Here is a 22,484-nt window from a genome sequence, read left to right on the forward strand (position 1 = left end):
TGTTAAACAAGGACTTTTGGAAAGAACGCTCAGCGCCTGGTGAGGCATCAGACAAGCGACAACAAATGGGACAGTGGTCTGTAATGTCGAGTGGTATTACGCCACACTCATCAAACGATATGTAGTTAGATAAAATATGGTCAATAAGCGTGCGTGAGCCGCCTGTGATACATCTTATCGGCACTTTAAGCAGCTATTCATAACCAAAGCCTGCAAAGCAATTCGAGTATTAAACCGTATTATGATTGGATTCATTCAGAAAGTTAATGTTTATATCTCCCTTAATAGCAACGTTTTTTTCTTTCGCAAGATATCTTGTCTAGGCTTTCGCGTAGTGCAGAGCAGAACATTGACACTGACGATAATGGCGAACCATATACGCAAGATAAGATAGTTTTTCCAACATCAAATTGTGTATGGTGGTCATCAATTTCAATCCAAAGAGATTCAGTATTTTCAGCTAGAAGGGTGATGTCATTCCGACGTTTATATTTTGTAGAAGATGATACAAAAATAGCAGAACCACCATGACTGTCTGATTGTCGGTGACAGTACTCTGGTGAGTAATGTGGTAAACAGCATAAGTTTTTATCGTCAGGGGATAGCAACGTCTCAGACACACAGGTGAAAGGAAAGTGGTGGTCAAGGGATGCTAGGTAACCATGAATGTCGTCACAATGTTTTCTGAGACTGTGTCCATTAAAGTGGATAGCCGATAAACCTGGGCCTTGAAAAAAACGTTGAAGACGTTTTATCGAGTACTACATGTTAAAATGTCATGAAGTTTAGCTTGCAGTTGTTGAATGCCAGAGACCAACTAGGTCGCCTGACTAAAGACGAAAAGGTCTGTGTCCTTTGAGATGCGGGATACTCGGCTGTCAACCGACTTTCTCGTCTTGATATGGCAATTATCCATCCACTGATACATCCATCCACGTTCCTGCTTTAACTTCAACGCTTTAGCTAACAGCCTTTTTTTTTCAGCGTCATGTGGTCGTTAACCTAAACAGGGCGACTTTGCCCTGTTTTCAGTCTAGCCTTTCGTGCCTTACCGACGAAATCTTGCTTCTTAACTCGTGAGCAGAAGTGGGCAGTTACATTTTTCTCATCCGTTCCAACCTTCCCTGGAACTCGATGAACGACGTCAATGTCACTATCCGTGATGGGACAATCAATTTTTGCCCCTACAGCGTTTATAATTGCCACACAGTGTCTCCCTGTGTATACGGGATGTTCTTCAATTCAACGTTGTTTAACTGAGAGTACTGCTCAAGCTCCGACACTTTTACTGTTGAGGTTTCATTCTGTGACTGCAGAGTTACATTAACAGTTCTTAGGCGCTCATTCTCTGACTTCACTTTCTGGACAAGAGAATTCAGCGTTTCGACACTTGAGACCTGATTGAGACCTAGAGGCTGCTCATTTCTGCCTTCATTGCATGAATTTCAGGCTGAGTTGATGAAATTCTCTGTTTCGTTTTCTCAACCAGTTTTTCAAGTACTTCAAGTTTGCCTTCAGACCAGTCCTCAAGCACCTGAATTCTCTTACCGACTTCAGCAACAGTTGGCATCGTAAGAGATCCAAGGTCACTGAGGCCGGTCAAAACACTGGCAGCCGCAGTTGCGACAATTTAGTAATGAATATGCGGCAAAAAAAACACCACCAACCTTCAAAGGTAAGAAAGCTCGTGTACACCCGCATTCACCCAGGCGCAAATGCTGCTGCCAAATGAAGCCGGACAGACGCCAGAACTACTTTTGGAAGCCCTGTCGTATCAGCAGACTATCTCCAGGCGATGGTCCGCAGGTGACGTTGGTCACGCACGCGCAGTAGCCACGGATAGACCACATTCATTGAACAGGTCAGAAACGCGCGCTCCAGTGGTGCAGGCAGGACGGGTACGTGACGCCGCTTGGTTGAATAGTTCGGTGAACGTTGGATGGTCTGCAAAGGTAAGAAAGCTTCTTTACACCCGCATTCCTCCAGTCGCAAGTGCTGCTGTACCTTTGTACATGCCCATAGTGCTGCATTTACGGCTGAATAACAGTTGACGATGTGTGAGGTGATGAATCTCAGCAGAACATTCAGCATACTGAGTACACCCGCAGTTTTATGCAAGGTGAAATTGACGCAGCAGAACGCTGATGAGCAGGATGGTAGAATTTTTTAAAAATGTGGCATTAGGGGATGCTTTAATATGAGCAATAAGAAAGGCACCTTACCTCTGTTTCGGTTGGCGTGTAACACCCCGGGAAAAAAATTGGCTGAAGGCTTAGCTTGGTTAAGCCTGGAAGATTGCGAAAGCAGTACCCATGGCTGCGCCTTTGTTCGGCTGAAGGTGTGAACATGGTTGCCCTTTGTTAAACTTATGGCTATACATCATCCGACATAGCGCAAGGCAGCGCGCCGACCACTGCGAGGAGCCGAGCTGTAGCCCTATTTATCCTCCTAGCGTGACGTCACACTAGCGAGCACCTCCTCTCTCGGTAGCGCCGCAGCAGCGGCGCGCAAGGCTTCGCCTCCACCATCGATGCCGCGAGCTGTGCCCCGTCTCTCGGTCTGGCGTGGCGTCACACCAGCGAGCGCCCTCTCTCGGTAGCGCCGCAGCAGCGGCGCACAAGGCGTCGCCTCCACCATCGATGCCGCTCACGGAGGAAGGAAACTAAGGAGAGGCCCTACCCCCTCCGCGCGCTAGGAGAAAAGTGTGGCGGAAATGACGTATAGGTTTTCATTTTTTGCTGCTTTTTTATTTCTTTTGCTGCATGGCCACGCCTTTTGGGCCACAATGGCGGCGTTGTTCTGATTCTTTGAGCGCTCACACGTGTTGCTCTGGTAGGTTTCGTGCCGTGGCAAAGGCGCTGTGAGGGCGGGTTTGCGTTAGTCACCGTGTCTTGTTGCGCTGTGTTACCTGCACCGTGCTCTGCCGGATGTTGCGCGAGCGAGCGCGCTCCGCGCGCGAAACCACGCGCAGTGCGGCGTGGTTTCGCGAAAGATGTAAACAAGAGAGGAGGGTGGCACAAAAGGCGGAGCATCGCCATGAGCAACGCCAAGTTCCGGCTTCACTTTTGCTTCTCAAAGAGTGACGTCAGGGCCTCTCCTTAGTTTCCTTCCTCCGTGATGCCGCTAGTTGGGGCCCCGGGTCTCGGTCTGGCATGACGTCACACCAGCGAGCGCCCTCTCTCGGTAGCGCCGCAGCAACGGCGCGCAAGGCTTCGCCTCCACCATCGATGCCGCGAGCTAGGGCCCCGTCTCTTGGTCTGGCGTGACGTCACACGGTCACGTGACGCGCAGCTGTGTAAGGAGGCGCCATGATCACCGATGGGCCGAAAGTGCGAGCAGTATCGCTTTCGCAATAAAAAGGTTCCTCGAAAGACCCTGCTCAACCGAAACGGAGGATGGATTCCTAATTTGCTAAGGTTGTCTCGTGCAGTTACCGGTCTGACAGGGGCCTCGCAGTGATGACAGGCCCCTTTGTGTGTGCGAATAAGGGGAGAACCCTTTCGACGAACTGTCCAACTATAGGGGAGAACGATATTCACGAACCAAACAGGACCCGCGGGTTGCCACCAGAGGAGGCAAGTCCGTGCAAACTCACCTGGGAGAAAGGATCAGCCGCCTATCCCCGACAAGACTCAGTGCATGTCACGTGACATTGACGTGAGCAAAATCCAGCCTACAATTTTAGTGGGCTTACTTAAGGGGCCCCGCAATGTACTTTTTCAATTTATTTTTCCTCTTCTTTTACATCTTTCACCAACCTTTAAGTGAACAGTGCAATTTCGCACTAGAAATCGTCTCGTCCCTGCCTCGTCACCATGGTGTACCGGACGCCTGCAGCATGCCGACAACGCCACGCTACCCAATATCAACAGCGGTCGAGGTTCGAGAAACGGCGTCGCAACACCTCGCAAACAACACTATTCTTTGTCGGAAAAAAGTTATTTTGCCCAATGTTCTGCAGCCACTGCTTGCCGCGCAAGCCGTCGCACTTTCCTTGTGGTATCATAGAAACTGTACAGCAATATTGAGGCTTCTTGCTGCAGTTACATGCGCTACCGAATGGCATAGCGCTAGCATAACACCGCAGGAAACACAGGGTGCAACGTTCGCTGTGCGTTTGATTCTGTCGAAACCTCAGCAGTCATGGAGGCATTACGGAATCGGGGTGTAGACGAGCCGTATGTAAAAATACTTAAAGGTATCTATAGCGGCTCCACAGCCACCGTAGCCCTCCATAAAGCAAGCAACAAAATCCCAATAAATAAAGGCGTCAGGCAGGGAGATACGATATCTCCAATGCTATTCACAGCGTGTTTACAGGAGGCATTCAGAGACCAGGATTGGGAAGAATTGGGGATAAAAGTTAATGGAGAATACCTTAGTAACTTGCGATTCGCTGATGATATTGCCTTGCTTAGTAACTCAGGGGACCAACTGCAATGCATGCTCACTGACCTGGAGAGGCAAAGCAGAAGAGTGGGTCTAAAAATTAATCTGCAGAAAACTAAAGTAATGCTTAACAGTCTCGGAAGAGAACAGCAATTTACAATAGGCAGCGAGGCATTGGAAGTCGCAAGGGAATACATTTACTTAGGGCAGGTGGTGACGGCGGATCTGGATCATGAGACGGAAATAATCAGAAGAATAAGAATAGGCTGGGGTGCATTTCGCAGGCATTCTCAGATCATGAACAGCAGGTTGCCATTATCCCTCAAGAGAAAAGTATATAATAGCTGTATCTTACCAGTACTCACATACGGGGCAGAAACCTGGAGGCTTACCAAAACGGTTCTACTCAAATTGAGGCCGACGCAACGAGCTATGGAAAGAAGAATGATAGGTGTAACGTTAAGGGATAAGAAAAGAGCAGATTGGGTGAGGGAACAAACGCGAGTTAATGACATCTTAGTTGAAATCAAGAAAAAGACATGGGCATGGGCAGGACATGTAATGAGGAGGGAAGATAACCGATGGTCATTAAGGGTTACGGACTGGATCCCAAGCGAAGGGAAGCGTAGCAGGGGGCGGCAGAAAGTTAGGTGGGCGGATGAGATTAAGAAGTTTGCAGGCAGGGCATGGCCACCATTAGTACATGACCGGGGTTGTTGGAGAAGTATGGGAGAGGCCTTTGCCCTGCAGTGGGCGTAACCAGGCTGATGATGATGATGGTACATTCAGATTGTCAAGGGATTTTACCTGTATGCTGTGACGTGCGCACCATCTGGTGATGCTGTTCGCCTTCGCCGGTGCGACCACTTGGCAACACGTCACAAGGATGGCGCGCATGTCGCAGGTGTAACATTTTACTGTTTGGAACAGGGCTTTAATAAAGTCGCAGAGCCTTCCACCGTGTTTAAACACCACAGCGAATAATCTTCTGCGAGCGTGGTCAGGGGAAACGAGGGGGAAACATTTTTGTGGTGGTTGAGAGAGCTGCTAAACTTTACTTTCGTGCCCTTTGACGAGGGAGTGGCTTCTAAATAGGAAATTCAAGAATAGCGCGCTCGGCGCATGGGCCACGCGCCGCTGCTTAAAATAATGTACCATCAGATAATGTACACTTAACTCCTTCACCGAATCGCGTCCTGTCTTGGCTTTTTTTTTTTCAACAGCTTCGCACGCTGAATGATTGGCCTCATGCAAAATTTGTGGATCTCTTTCGTTGACCCCATTCCTCAATTCGATGGCTATTCGTGAGAAAATAACAACCGTGGAAATTTTTCTTGCCCCGAAAAGACGGCATTGCACGCCGTTTGCGCATGAATTGGACACTTTGGATGAATTGGACACTAACGCATGAATTTGACACTCTTGTTCACATTCACCTTGGACACTACCGGAAAAAAAAGCTTTACACATACGGTGCAGCTTTAGAGCGGGACAATAAAGGCCCTCCCAATGCAATGTAGCAAATGCAAAAAATATACAGAGTTTCGGCTATGGTCACACCTCAAAAAGAAGACGGGGCCATAAGGCCATGAATGCTTCCAAGCCAATATAAATGTAAATTGGCATCAAAACCAGAAACTAGTCTTTGAGCCAACGTCTCAACAAAGATAACATTAAAAACAAATTTGGAAATTAAAGCTCTATACATGTCCATGTAAGCACTGGAGGAAGCATTTTCTCTGTGCATGTCAGCCATAAGTATCTCTCAAAAGTTGTAACATTTTCATCATAATATACTATGAACTATACATGACATCATTGAAATGCTGTTAACTGTCTGCATAAGTTTGCACTGCGGTTAGCAAACAAGAAAACTAGGAAAATTTGAACTGCACCATGATGTTACAGGCACAACAACAGGAATGGGGACAATTGTTACTATATCACCTTTGAAGGCCACACAAGTATTGTTGCACACACTGGTGTACATTAAGAATATGGTTCCAAAGACACTCAAAATGCGATATAGCAAATGCAAGAGTGCAAGATTATAAATGTTTGATTATGGGCAACATCTCAAAAAGAAACACTACCGTAGAGCCATGTAGAGTGCTTCTAAGCCAATATTATTGGAAAAGCGGGAAGGAGACAAAAAAACAGCCTTCCATGCTGTAATTGAACAAGAATAAAATTAAGAACGGATGTTGAATTACACGTCTATACATGTTCATGCAAGTAGTACAAGCAATGCTTACATACATGTGAGCTAATACTAAAATCTTAGCAAATATACCAGACGAATATTGCAAACATGCTGACTAATGTGTAGCAATGTAAAACAGTAAGATCATCACACTTCACTTGTGGCACTTGTATGATACAACACACACACCACCACAAATATCAGGTATCACCTTTAATAAAGTACAGCTCACTAGTTAACATTTGTAGGTATTTAAAGTAAATGCTCATAGTGCAAATAGAAAATCAAGGCTACTGAGTTTGATCACGTTGTTATATAAATTTTTATTGCTGGCACCACCAGTATTCACTCTCAAAGTCTACTTTAACGCACGCTGATCTTGTTAAAGAGGCTATCGTTTAAGCATGATAGAAGCTTTTCGCTGTGTTTTACTCCGATAATGTATCAGGATCCCAGAAGGCCATGTGACACTAACAGGACACCTACGGCATCTATAGATGCTATGTTCGTTTGTACGCGGACAGTTTGGGAGCTCAAGGTTCCACTCTTTTTTTTTTCTTCACGGCCATGAAGCAATAATGAAAAAAAAAACCTTCGAGTACAGCGCTGCGTGGCAGAACACATTTATTGCTAAAGCAGCACCAGGAATGATGTAAATAGACATAAATGTTGAAGGTTCGTTTACAATATGTCTAAATAGAAATATATGAGTTTTATACTATCATAAGGAAGACGATCTCAGCCATGTTGAGAGCACAATCGTGTCTGTTTGCGACCAGTATGTCAGCTGGTAATTCTCCGGTCTCCAGTGGAGCCTGCAAGAACAGAATAGAAATCTTAAACTCTTACATTTACCTGTTTAAGTCGCACTGCAAACAGCTATCAACATGTAATGAAAGAGGCATAAATTAACGACAGCAGATAAAATATTACCACACTACATATAATTAAACATGCAAAACTTAAGTATGTTCTATCGAGGAAATTTCGGTAACAATAAAAATTCAAGGTTAGATATTTAAAAATATTAATCAATTCAAACTAATCATGCAAATTATTTTCCAAGTCAATTTGTACTCCTCTTCAATACAAAAAACCACACTTCAAGAATGTGAGAGTTTAACAGTATAAACGCGATATCAAGTGATTACGAAATCAACTACTGCAATTATTATTCTTTAATTAGGGAAAGTTTACAATTCATTTGTAAACATATCACCATATCAACACAAAACACCAGTTCTGTGCATGAGATATAATGCTGTGCGTACGCACAAACGTGCAACATGTACTCGAGCTTTAAGAATAACCAACAAGGTGACTCATAGAGATACAAAAAAAAAACGTGTTTATGAAGCGAGCGAGTAGTACGCTTCAATAAAACTCAGTAGCGTAAGCACGAGCATGAAATGACGGTGAAATATACGATACACAAACACGCACACCAGCAAATAAATATTTGAACACGAAGCATTGCTTACCTGAGTCACATTTATTGCTGTCTTCAGTATTCGTTACAGCACTCACAACATAGGCGATGCTCACCACTTTCGCGTAAGCGAAGAACTTTACCATATTCCATCGGCCATGCGGCTCCTTGCAGCGGCCAGTGCCACGCAGCGCGCCAATATGTCGCTGCTCCACGGTGGCAGTGCTTCTTTTGAGCGGCTCGCGCACCTTTAGGAGTCTCTTTCGTAACTGTACCACGCGTCGCGAGCGACTCAGACACAAAACAGTCTTGGTAAGCGCACACCATGAAATCGGAGAGCATTTAAACGTGGCTAAAGCGATGAAACAAAGCGCGACACGACCGTTACAAAAAGACCGCATCGGCGATGCTCTTCCCGGCATGCTCCTTGAGAGCTACGCAACGCAGAGGAGATACGACTGCGCTCGCATTTGGCTGCAGCTAAAGCGCGTTTGCTTATGGCATCCACCTACACAGCGCAAATAAAACAATAATCGAGCTACAGTTCCGCCAAGGTGTCACATAACAGTATATCAAGATTATAATATTCTATAGTTTAAAGATGTTGCTGTTCGTTTGTATTTGTATATTTTCTCTCTGCTCATTTGGCCGGCCGCCATTGTGGCCTCATACGGTGAGTGCCCGTTCATCTCTCTACGAGGCCTTACCTTACTGGAGCGGCCGTCGGCCGTGTCATTGTGAATGCAGCGGCGTTATTATCGCGTGTTAGCGAGCGAGCAAAAGCGGTGCGTGTCTGGCGTTCTCTATAAGGAACCCGACATTTGCTTCAGTTTAGGTACCACCTCCTTTTATGCGTTAGGAAGGAAAAAAAATAAAAGAAACACAGCGGCATATTACAACCTGTTGCAGTGTACAAAACATTTTTCTCCCCTACAGAATAGTTATTGGGCCTACTCGACGCTTTCATTCTCTCGGTCGTCGAGCTTTTACAGTATTCCATCGTGCGCCCGCGTGCACCCTGCAATGTGCGTCCTACTGTCAAAGGGTGTAATGTTTCAGAAGAAGACTACAAACGCGACTAAAGGCAGCGTTGATGCTCAAATAAAAAAAATTCTTGGGTATAAATGTATATTTAATCCCCATAATGCATCTGCGTTTACTTTTTCTGAAGGCACGTTTTATACCACAGCATAATACGCCTGCAGTGATAGCGGTAGGCTTTCCACCCCACGGAGCCGTAGTACAATTTATGCCACAGCATCGTACGCCACAATATTCTCCGATGTATGTTCAATGTTTCTGTGGCTTGCTTTTGCATTATAATGGCACGTATGCAATATATAAAATTGGTCACTGAATTACTGCTGGTTGACTTGAGCACGTGCTCGTGCAAGATTTAAGCTTTTTTTATATTGCGAAAACAAACATTCCGACTGGCAACAATAACATATTAATTTAGCCAAACCTGCCTCCGTCCCGCGGCCGCACACCGTATTTTACACGTTAGTCCTGGCTGAAAATATTATATCAAGATCGCCAATTCGACACAATAATCAGCAAACTTCCAATCCATACAATAGGTCCCCTGAGCGACAAATTACAACTTTCTTGTTATAAGTTACAATCTAAAGGTTACGAGACATTTGGCGTTGAAGTAACATTTAAAATAGCATACTTCGACACATGTAACGTCTAACTGTGACTGAAGTTAACAAAAACACAAATATCAACTTGGTTTAGTAACCTCGTAACCTTTATGTTATAGGTTACTTGCAAATGAAGGTAACTTTAAACGTTACCGTGCTAAGAGTGCAGCCGTGGTACCCCCCCCCCCCCCCCCCCGAATATATTACGGGGATGTTTGGAGTATATAAAGACTGTATTTACAATATATATACACAGGATGAGTCAGCGTAGACAAGATGGTTGGCCACCAACAACCCGCAGCAGCAAGCGTCTCGCGGTCTTCTTTTTCCTTTGCCTTCTTTCACACTTCCGTAACAACACCAGTCGCGAGATGTGTAAAAATGCCCACCTCATGCGCTTTGGGAAAGGACGAAGGAAATTAGCAGAGCACAACGGGAGCCCGCCTCCCCACCTTAGCTGCCGCACTTTATTTATTTATTTATTTATTTATTTATTTATTTAATACAGCGAAAGTTGTATATGCCTAACCTACCGTATATTTTTCGGCGTCAGGCAAAAGAAACGGACTTAGTAATTTCTAACAAACTCACATGGGTGCAGTGCGGCGGTGCATATGTAAAATGCGGAACAGATTAGAACGCTCGCCGTGAACAATAATGAGCGTGACGGCGAGGTTATCGCAGTATAAAAGCAGGAGAGGCATCGGCGCTAAAAACAGCTGCGTTATCGATGGGGCAGACACGTATAGCTCGTACACCCGAAGAGCAACATGCGTACGACGAGCGCCGGAACGAACAGCAACGAGAATGTAAACGGCGCCGGCGCTGAAACGGCCACCGACGAAGAACGTTCCCGCGATGCTGAATGAAAACGACAATCGCTAGCCCAGGCACCTACGATACAGCAATCACGCCAGACTCACAACGCAAAAATGACACCTCTTCCACACTGTGAAGATGGGATTGGCAGCGAAAGTTTTCGTTTGAGAGCTTTAACTGCCGTCAGCCTTCGCTGCCATCCCATCTTCACAGAGTGCAATGGTTGCCATTCTTAATTAATTAATTAATTAATTTATTTATTTATTCATTTATTCCTTAATGTAACTGCGGGCCATATAACTTAAAGCTATTCAAATCTGTTTTTATTCCAATCTCCTGACGTCAGACTTACGTAACCACCAACGCAAGCATCGGTGGTGACCTGCAGCGTTGTTTGAAAATCCCATTGAAACGCGCTGCTCCTTTATAGGAGGTCACTTTTCTTCCTTACAGAGCGAATATCATTGCCTACAATGAGCAGATTTCCTTATCGAACTGGCTGGCAGAAGCCAGGGAGGATGCTCAAGTGGAGAGGGGTTCGATGGGGCCGAACTGGAACAGTATAAGTAGATAACCGTCTGAAGAGGGTGGTGTCGGCGTCTGTGAGTGATCCGCTTCCCGTTACTTAGCTTGTGGTGGATGGTCAAAAATCGCGACGGCATGCAACAAAACACTAAAAATGCGGCCAGAATAGATTTTCAGCAAAGAACAGTTGGCAGAGGGATCTCGCATAAGTACCGAAGGGGCTCAGTAACGGTATAATGCCATGGGAAATGTTTATTATATGCAAATGGCAATGCAAACCTGTAGAAAGGTCGAAGACACCTAGGCGCTGTCGACGTGGCGTGTTTTCCATGCGGCTCAGACCCATATTGTTCTGGCGTGCCATCTCGCCACTCTTAGTATTTGCCCGGGAGCGAAACTTTCGGTATATATGCAAACAAAGGCCAGAAAACAGCCCTCAGGCAGGCAGGCAGGCGCGACAATAAGCGGATGGGTGTATCTCAGCGTATACGCAACTCGGGGCATCTCGGTAAACGCTGAAACCTTTTTCCTTTTTCTTCCTTTTTTTCACACACGTTTTAAGTGGTGTTCAAATTCGCCGAAAGTTTATCGTGTATCTAGGCGCGTTCACAGTCGCATGCGGACGTGAGATTCCGGAACCACGGTATAAGGCACATTGAGAATCGACAATATATTCTGCTGCCTATGGCGATCAGTGAAACCCGCCAGTGGCGGATAAATCAAGGGATCTTTTAGGCATGAAATATTTACGAAACGGGCGTCGACATACGCTACTCACATACCTTGCTTATACGCTCTAGTGACAACACTAGAAAATATAACACGTACAAAATCCTAACGGCTGTACATGCCGTGATGACGGTGGAAAGCAAATGGACGCGATTTTTCCTTTGGAAGCCTACATACATAGACGTTTGCTTTGCTTATATAGATCTCACAAACGTGTTCGGGGAACCTAATGCGTGAACCGACGTTAGCCAGTGGCGGATAAATCAAGGGCTCTTTTAAGCATCCAAGGCCCTTTGGGCTGGATTTCTCCGCGATAAGGTAGCCTCGCCGCCTGTAAGATTATCTGACGGAGCTATGTTGGATGCTTGGTTGCCATAGTCTGAATTTGTAATACCCGTATGAAAAAGAAACAGATATTTTTTTTTTAATCTGAGGATGATATGCTAGAATTTCACCTCCTCCAGTGCACTTTATCTCCAGGTTTGTAGTGGCGCCTGACCGCAAAAAAAGATGTCAAGAGCGAGTAGGTCTACACTAATCCAGGTACAACCAAATTAGGATGACCCACTATACAAAAGGCACTCCCTCACCAGAACAGGAATTGGCCTCCATGGTGCAGTATTCGGCCACTACCTCCCAAATGACTCATTCGATTAACCAATGGCCCTCAGCCCCCAGCAGTTGCGGCACACCTGACCAAGGTGGCGGTCAGACCTGCAACGCAGCAGGGGATGCTAAAGATATGCAGACACGGACAAGCCGCCAAAGAAACCTGGCCCTGGCAACCTTTAACACCAAAACTCTGTCGAGTGAAGCCAGCCTTAGCAAGACTCTTTTAGGAGAGAGAGAAGTTTATTTACAGAAAGGCAGAGAGGTCGGCCTGAGCTATAACTTGCTCTGACCTGCTACTCTACTCTGGCGAAAAGGGACGAGGAGGAAAAGGCCTGATGAATGATGATATATACTTGCTCTGACCTGCTACTCTACACTGGCGAAAAGGGACGGGGAGAAAAAGGGCTGATGAATGAGGATGATGGTATGAGTAAGATATGCGTGTATACAAGTTCACAGAGTTGTAGCATCTCTAAAGCCGTGCGCCAAGTCCAGTGGCTTGGAGAAAGGCTATAGGGGCACTTGTTATCAGGGCTGCGCTGTTTTCATTAGGCCAAGGACCTAAAAGGAACTCGTCTGCTAGCGGCCTTTTATGGATCTGTGCAATAGAAGAGACCAGTTGCTGTCGTTCTTGCGCATACGCGAGACACACGCAAAACATATGATCAAATGTTTCTTGTACCTCGCAGTATTCGCAGTTTGGCCTAGTGTCATTGCAACCTATCAGATGTCTATAACGCTTGGTGAATGTGACGCCAAGGCGAATCCGGTGCAGCATGCTCGTTTGGCTTTTTTGAGCTTGTGAGGTATATGAAATTTCATTTATGTGTCCCATTTGTGTACTCGCTTCTGTCGTCGATCTGGTTGGGTCCAGTGTTACAAAGTACGGTTGCGTATTACGCGAGGAAGTAGGGCATTTGTGAATGTTCATGAGAACGGAATGCGTACTTTAGAAGCATTGCATAAATCAGTTTTCGCTTCAGCGTCTGCCTGTTCGTTCCCTATCACGCCACAGTACGGAGCGGTCCAGGCAACTGGAAGCACCGGCAAGCGGTAATCATTTTCTTCGAATCGTGCAGATTCTGGGGCCAATCGCTGCTAGTTTGCACAACCGAAAAACGACCAGCTGTTTCATCAGATCAACTATATCAGCTTTCATCTTCAAGGCTGCCACCACGGTAGCTACCGACTGTGCCTGCGTCATGGCATGGCACTGTGATCGTCCAGTCATGAACGCCCCCCAGTCACCTGCTATAAAGGAGCTGTAACAAGTGGATATTCGTAAGTAGGGAGCGGTCCAGGCAACTGGAAGCATCAGCAAACGTTAATCATTTTCTTTGGATCGTGCAGATAGACGAAATTACATCTTTTCACAATAACCAACCAGAAGTACCTGGATCGCTCTGTGACTGCTCCTTTAGTGTGTTATTTGACTGTCTGACCAGTGCGAATATTCTTTGATAAGGACGGACGAGCCACCAACTACAATCAAGGAATTGGCAAAGTTGCTTGCTGGTCTATCAGGCAAGGTTGACTCACACGGGTCTACTCTGAGAGATAAAATGCAAGAGATTAGGCAATCCCCTCATTTCCTGAACTCTTACTTTGAAAGCTTTAGGGCAACAATGGATGATATGAAGAAAGAACAAGCATTACTGAAAAAGAAAATAATGAACTTCGAAGTAAGCTTGAAAGCACTTGCTATGAAATAATTGAGACGAAGCAATATACACGACAGCAAAATTTGGAAATCAAGGGACTTCCGTTAAAACGAAACGCAAACCTTATCGAAGTATTGCATCTGTTTGCCAAAAGCATGGCATTTCTATTAGTGAAACAGACTTTGATGTGATTCACCATATTCCTAGCAAAGATCGGCCAAATGTAGTTAATTGCATGTCTCGTTCTATTTGAGAACGTATAATTAAAGGATTCAAGAAGAAAAAGCAAAGCCCTCAGGATTTTGGATGATATGGCTCAGCGAATTTATATATTAACGAGCATCTCTGCCCTGAAATGAAAACACTATTAGGGAAAGATGTCACAAGGAAAAAAAGGCAAACAAATGGAAATTAGTCTGTGGTGCAAATGGAAGAATTCTCGCCCGAAAGGCTAAGAATGCACGGGTTGTCAATATTAGTAATGAAAATTACCTATCACTCATTTGTTAGTTTCTTGCATTAACATGGCTACCATAGTTCAGTCTGCTAATGACTTCATGAACAGTTCCCCCTGTTACACTTTAATTCATTGTAATGTAGGTAGCTTGTTTAAAGATATTGATAACATCTGCTCTCTTCTGTCATTACGTACTTTTCCGTTAGATGTTATTGCTGCCTCAAAAACATGGTTGCGTTCAGTCGAATTGTGTCATATACCTGGATATCCATTCTTTTCCACTGCTGGAAGTAAGGTAAATGGGTGTGGCGGCGTCGCACTATTTGTGAGGCCTTCTATATCGTGCTCGGTCATTAAGGAATACACTTACTTACACGCGAATGAATTTGATATGCTTGTTGTGAATTCCCAATGCTTTGTTGCAGCGGTAATATATCGTGCTCCTAACAATAACAAATCACCTGTTATGCAACATTTCGAACATTTATTAGTTTATTTAACCGATTGAAATAAACGAATAATATGTGGATACCTTATTATTGATGCTACAAAGGAACATGACAGTGATTACTTTAATCTTGTTAGCTCATATGGCTTCAATAATGCCATTAAAACCCCAACACGTATATAGCTTCATTGACATTCACAGTGATCGATCATATATTGTGCAACTTTAACATCATTACAAGCTGGTGCAATGTTTCTGATTCAGCTGTAATGGATCATTCTGCTACCGCCATCTTTTTCCATTGATGCACTCATTCTCAGGGCCATTCTCATATTTCTCAACGAGTTAACTATCCAGTATTACGTGAGTGTTTTTGCTCTTTAGCTATAGATCCGCAGAAAAATGCAAGTAAGCAATTTGAGAGTTTCAGCAAAGCGTTGTATGATGATTAGCGCCATCGTTAAGCACACTAGAAAAAAAGATATTATAGCACTCCTATATGTACATGGATGACGAAAGGACTGCTGAAATGAATTAAATATGAAGACTTTTGGCACACTAAAGTAAAGGCACATAGGGGTAACAAATCTTATGAACATAAATTTCGTATGGCTTGAAATTTACTAACTACCGCTATACGTATTCGTCAAAAAGCCTATTACACAAATGTATTAATCCGTAATTCTGGCAATTCAGAGGCTTCATGGCGCGTTATCAGCTCGGTAATTTTAAGCCATCGGTTAGAGAATATACAATGCCAGACTTGAAAATCCTAAGGATATCTATGTAATCCTTATTATCGTCGTTCATTTCGTGCTTCTCTAATATTTGCCAAGCAATATCTAATAATGTACCTCTTCATTCGTGTAATAATTACCGGAAAGGATGACAAACTCGTTTGGTTTTGTGGACATTAAAGTGGAGGAGATAGTGCCCGTAGTTAACGGCATGCCATTCAGACATTCTACTGGTCACGATGGAATATTCACAGTGGCCTTAAAACATTGTAATGATATACTGTGCAAGCCATTAGGAAAAATATTCAGTCTCTCTCTATACTGCTACCTACCCAGACTTATTAAAGATCGCTAAGGTTACTCGTATTTACGAAACGGGGACCATAATTTGTTAGAAAACTACCGTCCTATATCTGTCTTAAGTTGCTTAAACACCGTCCTTTTAAGTTGCTTAAACACCGTCTTTGAAAAACTTATCGCCCAACGAATCTCTTCACTTCTTGACGGTGAATCCATTTCGTCTTATTGCCAGCATGGTTTTTGCGCTAAAAGATCAATAAATACAGCAGTATCAGCTTTGTCTGACTCACCTCGCATAAATTCTCACCTGAACAACAACAAAAGTGTCCTAGGCATATTTCTAGATATGCGAAAAGCGCTTTCACACTGTAGATCATGACATACTGCTAACTAAGTTAGAATGCTATGGTTTTCGAGGTCTAACTCTTCAATTTTTCCGCAGCTATCTCAATAACAGAAAACAACTAGTTGCCATTGCAGATACCACATCCGACATTTCTGACATGGTTACAGGGGTCCCACAAGGCTCAGTACTGCGGCCGACATTTTCTTGCTTTATATGTAAACGATCTTCCTGATGACTTAGTAAGCTGCTCTACTGCAATGTACGCAGACGACACTGTTTTACTTTGTGCGTTAGACTCCTGGGACAAAACATTTCAAGTGGCTAATAATGAGGTTCTAAGTGTTAACCAGTGGTTCGCGTCAAATAAGTGAACTCTGAGCACCAAGGAAACTAAATATATTCTCTCTAACTTCTTCGTGGAAAGCACCTCTCAGAGAATGTCATTCGCTTTCTCTGAACCATATTATGCTTGAGCGGATGAGTTCAGTTCAATGCTTGGGTATCACACTAGATGAGCATCTTCGTTGGAAGCCTCATATTGCATTGCTGTTTAAAAAGTTAAGCAAAGCTTGTTTTATGCTGTACAAATGGCGTAAATACTTCAGCACTGTCACTCTGATATCAATTTGCTTTAACATATTCCATAGTCATTAGTCCTACTGTGTTGCATCTTGAGATAACACGTACGTTTCATATGTAGAACCTATTGTACTTCGTCAGAAAAGAACCTTGCGATTTATTACTTTTTCGGATTACAATGCTAAATCAATGACGCTGTTTCGAAGTTTAAGTATACTGCCTTGTAATTTATTATCGAACTTCAAAACTACATTGCGTACTCATAATAGTATAACCACTAACTGCCCTTCGAGTTTATCAATTTTTCTTACATTCCAGAAGCAATAGACGCAGCGCATTGAGGGGTAATTTTCTCTTAGCAAAAATGCATAATGTATATCGAAGGAGAAGCTTAAACAGCACTGCAGCACTCCTATCGAACAGCTTCCTATAGGAAGTAAAACAAGCCACAATTTTTCAATATCATTGAAATCCCATCATCACTCACTCCTAGTATCTGCATAGCATTTTCATCTCGCTAGTGTACATATCTGTTCTTTTTTTCACTTGCCGTGTATAGTTACTAAATACAAATGCCTTTCCGTAGGCTTCTCGTTGCCATTACACGTACCTTGTCTTTTGTTTACTAATGAAAATTTATGTATATATAATTTATTTGTACTTTGTCGTATTGTCGTTATGATTGTGAATAATAACTTGCATGGATCCCAACTAGGCTTGAGCTCGGGATGCAGATGTCCTGTACAATATTTTTTGTGTACTTTTCCTATTTTTAATAAACTTCAACTTCAGTGTGAAGGTATTCAATGAAAGGTAACCTTGGTGGCCATTTCTATTTGCTATGTATGTTCTATAGCTATTGAATAATAGGGGCCCCGTCTGAGGACACATTCAATCGTTTGGAGAGCTGGCTTGGAATCGCATAATGTCGTCCATGCGCGAGGGGGCTCCTCGGAGAGAAATCGAAGTGCCTCCCGGATAGCAACAAGTTCTACGGCAGTTGATGTTGATATATGGTCTAGTTTCAACCGCCGCGCGATGATCACATATGGGATGACGAAGGCTGCAGAGGAAGCACATGTTGGGACAGAGCCATCGGTATACACCTGTACAGTATCTCCGTACTCTGCAGAAATGTGAAACAGGGTAAGTTGCTTGAGGCCAATAGACGCAGCGGATGACTTTTTTGTCATTCCAGGGATCTGCAATGTAATGAAAGGTTTAGGCAGAACCCACGAGGTATTCTAGGAATACAGACGGGAGAAATTCTTGACGGCAGAACATTCTGATGACGTGATAGAGCCCTTGAAAAGCTGGAACCTGGGTGGGTGGCAGGGGGCCATGACAGTGTCGGCCCAGTGACAGTGCCTGTGTCGGGTCAACACGCGAAGGTACATTCGAAGAGGCTCGCAGAGCAAGTATACACTAATAGGACCAGCACGAGCTCCCGCTATTGGTCCGTTGGTTGACGTGCATCGTGGGAGGCTTAAACAGGTGCGCAATGCCTGAGCTTGAATGCTCTCCAGCGTGCGCACACAGCTAAGTCCCATGCTTGAGAGCGCCGGCATGCTATACCCTATATGGCCTACAAATAATGCGTAGCACAATTGGAGTAATAACGACTCCTAGGGGCCTCATCTTGCTCCTGCAACGACGCGAAGGACTTAAACAGAACTCTTCAGGTTTACTAGGAGTGCGGCGACGTGTCTTGACCAAGATACTCCCGGTCTATGAATAAGCCAAGGAATCTGTAGTGTGTTACCGCAGGTATCGCTACTCCGTTAACGATTATCGGTTACCTGGTCATTGTTTTACGTGTCAGTGCAATCACTGAACATTCTTTCTTGAGAGCTGGAGGCCTTGACGCCGCAGATACTTAGCTGTGATTGTCATTGCACGTTGAAGCCTAGCACGCATTTGGGGACGGATGGCTCCACATACAAATGTTCATACGTCGTCCGCATATGTGCTAATCTTCACCATGTTAGGAAGTTCAGATGCAAGGCCAATCAATGCAACATTGAAAAGAGTTGGACTGAGAACTCCTTGTGGAACACCTCGATGGATATTGTACTGTCCGCTGTCGCTATCACTTCTCGACATGTACACCATGCAGCCACTGAGGTGGCTAACAATTCATGCATAATACCGGCCACCGACGTCTAAATCTTCCAGAGCATAACGGATTGCACAATGGAGCACATTGTCGTACGCACCTTTAATATCCGGAAAAACAGCTCCACCTAACCGCCGGCGACTTCTTTCCTGTTGAACAGTGGAGACCAAGTCGACAACACCGTCAGTGGAAGAATGGCCTCTTGTAGATCAATGCATAAAATCAGGAAAGCAATTATTGCTCTCTAGGAACCATTCCATCCTTGACAAGATCATTATTTCCATTACTTTGCTGACGCAAAGCTGGTTAGGGCACTTCCCCGGTATAAGCAACGCTGCAATGCGGCTGCATTTCCAACTATTTGGAACAATTGCGGTCTCCCATGTCGTATTATAAAAAAAATTAAAGGACACATCCTCATTCTCTACCAAGATGGCAGAGTGCAGCTTATGGGATTCCGTCAGGTGCTGGTGCCGATGAACGTCGGGAACCGAAATTGCAGCGTCAATCTCTTGCATCGCAAACGGTACTTCGAGTCACGTATAAGTGGACGGGGACGCGATAGTGTCAAGGGATGAAGTCACTGGATTAGACCCGCCCGCAGTAAGTTTACAGTAGTCCTCTGCTACCTCTAATTCTGTCCGGCGTTGATGTAGAGCCATGGCACACAATGGGTGTCTTCGTTGTCGAGTTGCCTGGAGACTTCGTATGAACTGGCAGATCATAGATAGAGGCTGTCTTAGATATAGGGATCCAAAGAATGTCCTCCAACGCTGTCTACCAAGCTTGCCCAGATCTCGAAGAGCATGTCTTTGAGCTCGGGGACTGCTCGAAAGATCTGACGGTGACTCAGTCCTTCTGTATCGCGTTCCGCGCGGCGACTGATTGCACGAAGGGCCTCAAATTGTATGTTGACCGATCATCTGTGCCACGGTACGCTAACTTCTCTGGTTTTGTCCCGCAGGGTAGCTGCAACGACGTCCTCTATTTCGGATACAGATGTCATACTTTAACAGGTGGTGTCGATAGAGGTCTTAAATAAAATCCAGTCTGTTTGACGAATGCAACGTGAGGCTCAATGGCGAAACCGGCTAAACTGAACGTAAGTTTGGAGGTGGTCACTATCTTCAGCCTCCAGATCTGTCGAACAGCATGCTGACGACAGAAGGCTCCTCGATACAAACGTGAAGTCAAGACAACTGCTATGGGACGTGCCACGAATGAATGTAGGAGATCCTTCATTGAGCACATTCAGTCTCTGACTACACATGAAGTCGTCCAAATGGTTGCCACGAGAATTCATCAAAGTGCTACCCCACAGGGAATGGTGTGCATTGAAGCCACCAATCACAATATGAGGACCTTGCGATGCCTTCAGCAGAGCCATCAGGTGCGAGAAATCGATCCTCGCTTTTGTGTGGTTGTATCCTCCAATCACTGTGGACGTGTGCCATCTGTGTTTTATGGTAAAGCATACGTAATCATTAGTAGTATGCGATGGGACGTTATGTCTGGAGTACACCATATCGTGACGTATACAAACTAATACTTTGCTTGAGGTTCGGTCCTTTCTAGACATGTCCAGAAATATGGAAAAAAGAATCCATATATTAGGTTCACAGGTAACAATAACTGAAAATTGGTACTTAAATACACGCTGTCAGAAATCTTCCAAACGTCCACGTAGACTTCAAGCATTTCGCATAACAAGCGATTGACCCATCCGTTCTTCAAACATCATCAAGTAGCAGCACGGCAGCCTTGGCAGCCATGGTATTTAGACCGGAAGGAATCCTGCGCATGGAGCCCATAAAATGCTTCAACCTACTCTTCATATCAATATCATACATCTTTTCATTCTTTTCAGTTCGTATACGAGCCATACTTAAGGGCGTTCTCACAGGCCTTGATGGAAACTAAGGCCACTGAGTCTCCTATGTGCTTGGAGCTGATGACGAGTCGCCTTGCACTTTCGTAGAATAGCTTTGAGGTACGTGTTTCTTCATTCCTCAGACGAGGAGGGGGTGGAAGCTGCACTTGAGCCGTCGAACCTTCTACGCGAGGAGGGCTGTGGTCCCGTTGATGTCGGTGTCGTGAATGGCGTCTGCGGTGGTAGATAGCCCTTGCCGCTTCACTGTGTGTGGAATAATCTCTAATCATATTCTTCAGAATACCTATTTCATTCCTGATCTTTGGGTACTCTTTTGACGTTGCGTCGTGGGCACCAGAGCAATTTGGACACTTTGCAGCAACGTTACAATTACTGTCTCCATGAGGTCCACCACATCGTTTGCATGTTACTGCACCCTTGCAAAGTGCACTGACATGCCCAAGTTCCATACACTTGTGGCATTGTGAAGGCCTCGGCACGTAAGGACGTACCGAATGCTTCACATACCCAACCTTGACGTGTTTTGGCAAAGTTTCCGACTGAAACACTAATTTCACACATCTAAATCGTCCAAAACGGTGAAAGCTGAGCACAATATCCGATGATGATAGTAGTTTCGCGAGGTCAGTGTCTGTAATATCAATCTGTCCTGTCCAATATGTTTGTGCACGTCGTAAATTACGCCTGTCGTCGCTTAATTCCCTCCCGTATGTGGGGAATGCACAAACAGAGATGCTTCCCAATTGAGTGACGTTTTTCAGTGTTCCCAGTATTGTCGGTGTATTGACTTCCATGAAGAGGATTTTTTTTCTAGCATTTATACGTATTACTCCAAGTTGATCATGGGCAGTGGATTCGAAATATTCCTACAGGCTCTGCATATTCAGTGAGTTGAGGTTGCCTGTTTTCGTTGTTGGTACGTATGCAATAGTGCACGCCTGCTTGCCACATGCCTTTTTTGTCGCCTGACGACTGATCGGGAGATCTCTTTCTTACCTTTCGTTTCAGACGTCGGCTTGACACCAATATAAAATCGCTGTCCAAGGCCATATTTTTAGTGGAGGAGCCATCAGATGACTTAGTCGGGACCATGCTGTGGTAGAAGTGGTCACTCACGTCGACGGCATAATGAACTGGCCATTCAGGACGCAAATTGTGCATGGGGTTTGGGTCCCCCATTGCAGATGAGGACATCCCCCAGTTTCCCTGTCACTGATTGCAGAAATCACAGAAAATAAAATAGAAAATGCAGACAGCTCGAAGCTGAAGCTGATCGCTACGATCGCTTCTTCTTCCTCCCTATATCGCTCTTTGAGAAACTATCAGGCATTGTTTGGGACATCATTGGCCTTAGTGAGCTTAAGAGAACAGGCGAGGCTTATACAGTGCTTAACAACGGCCATATCTTCAGCTATAGAGGTCTCCTAAATAAGAAGCAATACGTGGTATGATTCCTAATCCATAGGAACATAGCGGGCAACATTGACGGATTCCACAGCTATAATAAGAGGGCAGCACTAGTCATAAATATACTTAATAAGAGGTATAGATTCAAGGCAGTACAAGCCTTCGCTCCAACATCCAGTCGTGATGATGA

General features: G+C 44.7%; 1 long non-coding RNA gene across 1 annotated transcript in view; it reads left to right on the top strand.

The window, feature by feature from the left end:
• Nucleotides 1-1,861: 1,861 nt before the first annotated feature.
• The window catches only part of LOC139053069 (uncharacterized), a 117,926-nt gene continuing 97,303 nt past the window's right edge, over nt 1,862-22,484 (top strand). The window contains exon 1 of the long non-coding RNA XR_011510197.1: nt 1,862-1,952. This is a non-coding gene — a long non-coding RNA (uncharacterized lncRNA). The remainder of the gene's footprint in view (nt 1,953-22,484) is intronic.

The sequence above is a fragment of the Dermacentor albipictus genome, unplaced genomic scaffold, assembly GCF_038994185.2.
Source record: "Dermacentor albipictus isolate Rhodes 1998 colony unplaced genomic scaffold, USDA_Dalb.pri_finalv2 scaffold_65, whole genome shotgun sequence".
Lineage (NCBI taxonomy): Eukaryota > Metazoa > Arthropoda > Arachnida > Ixodida > Ixodidae > Dermacentor > Dermacentor albipictus.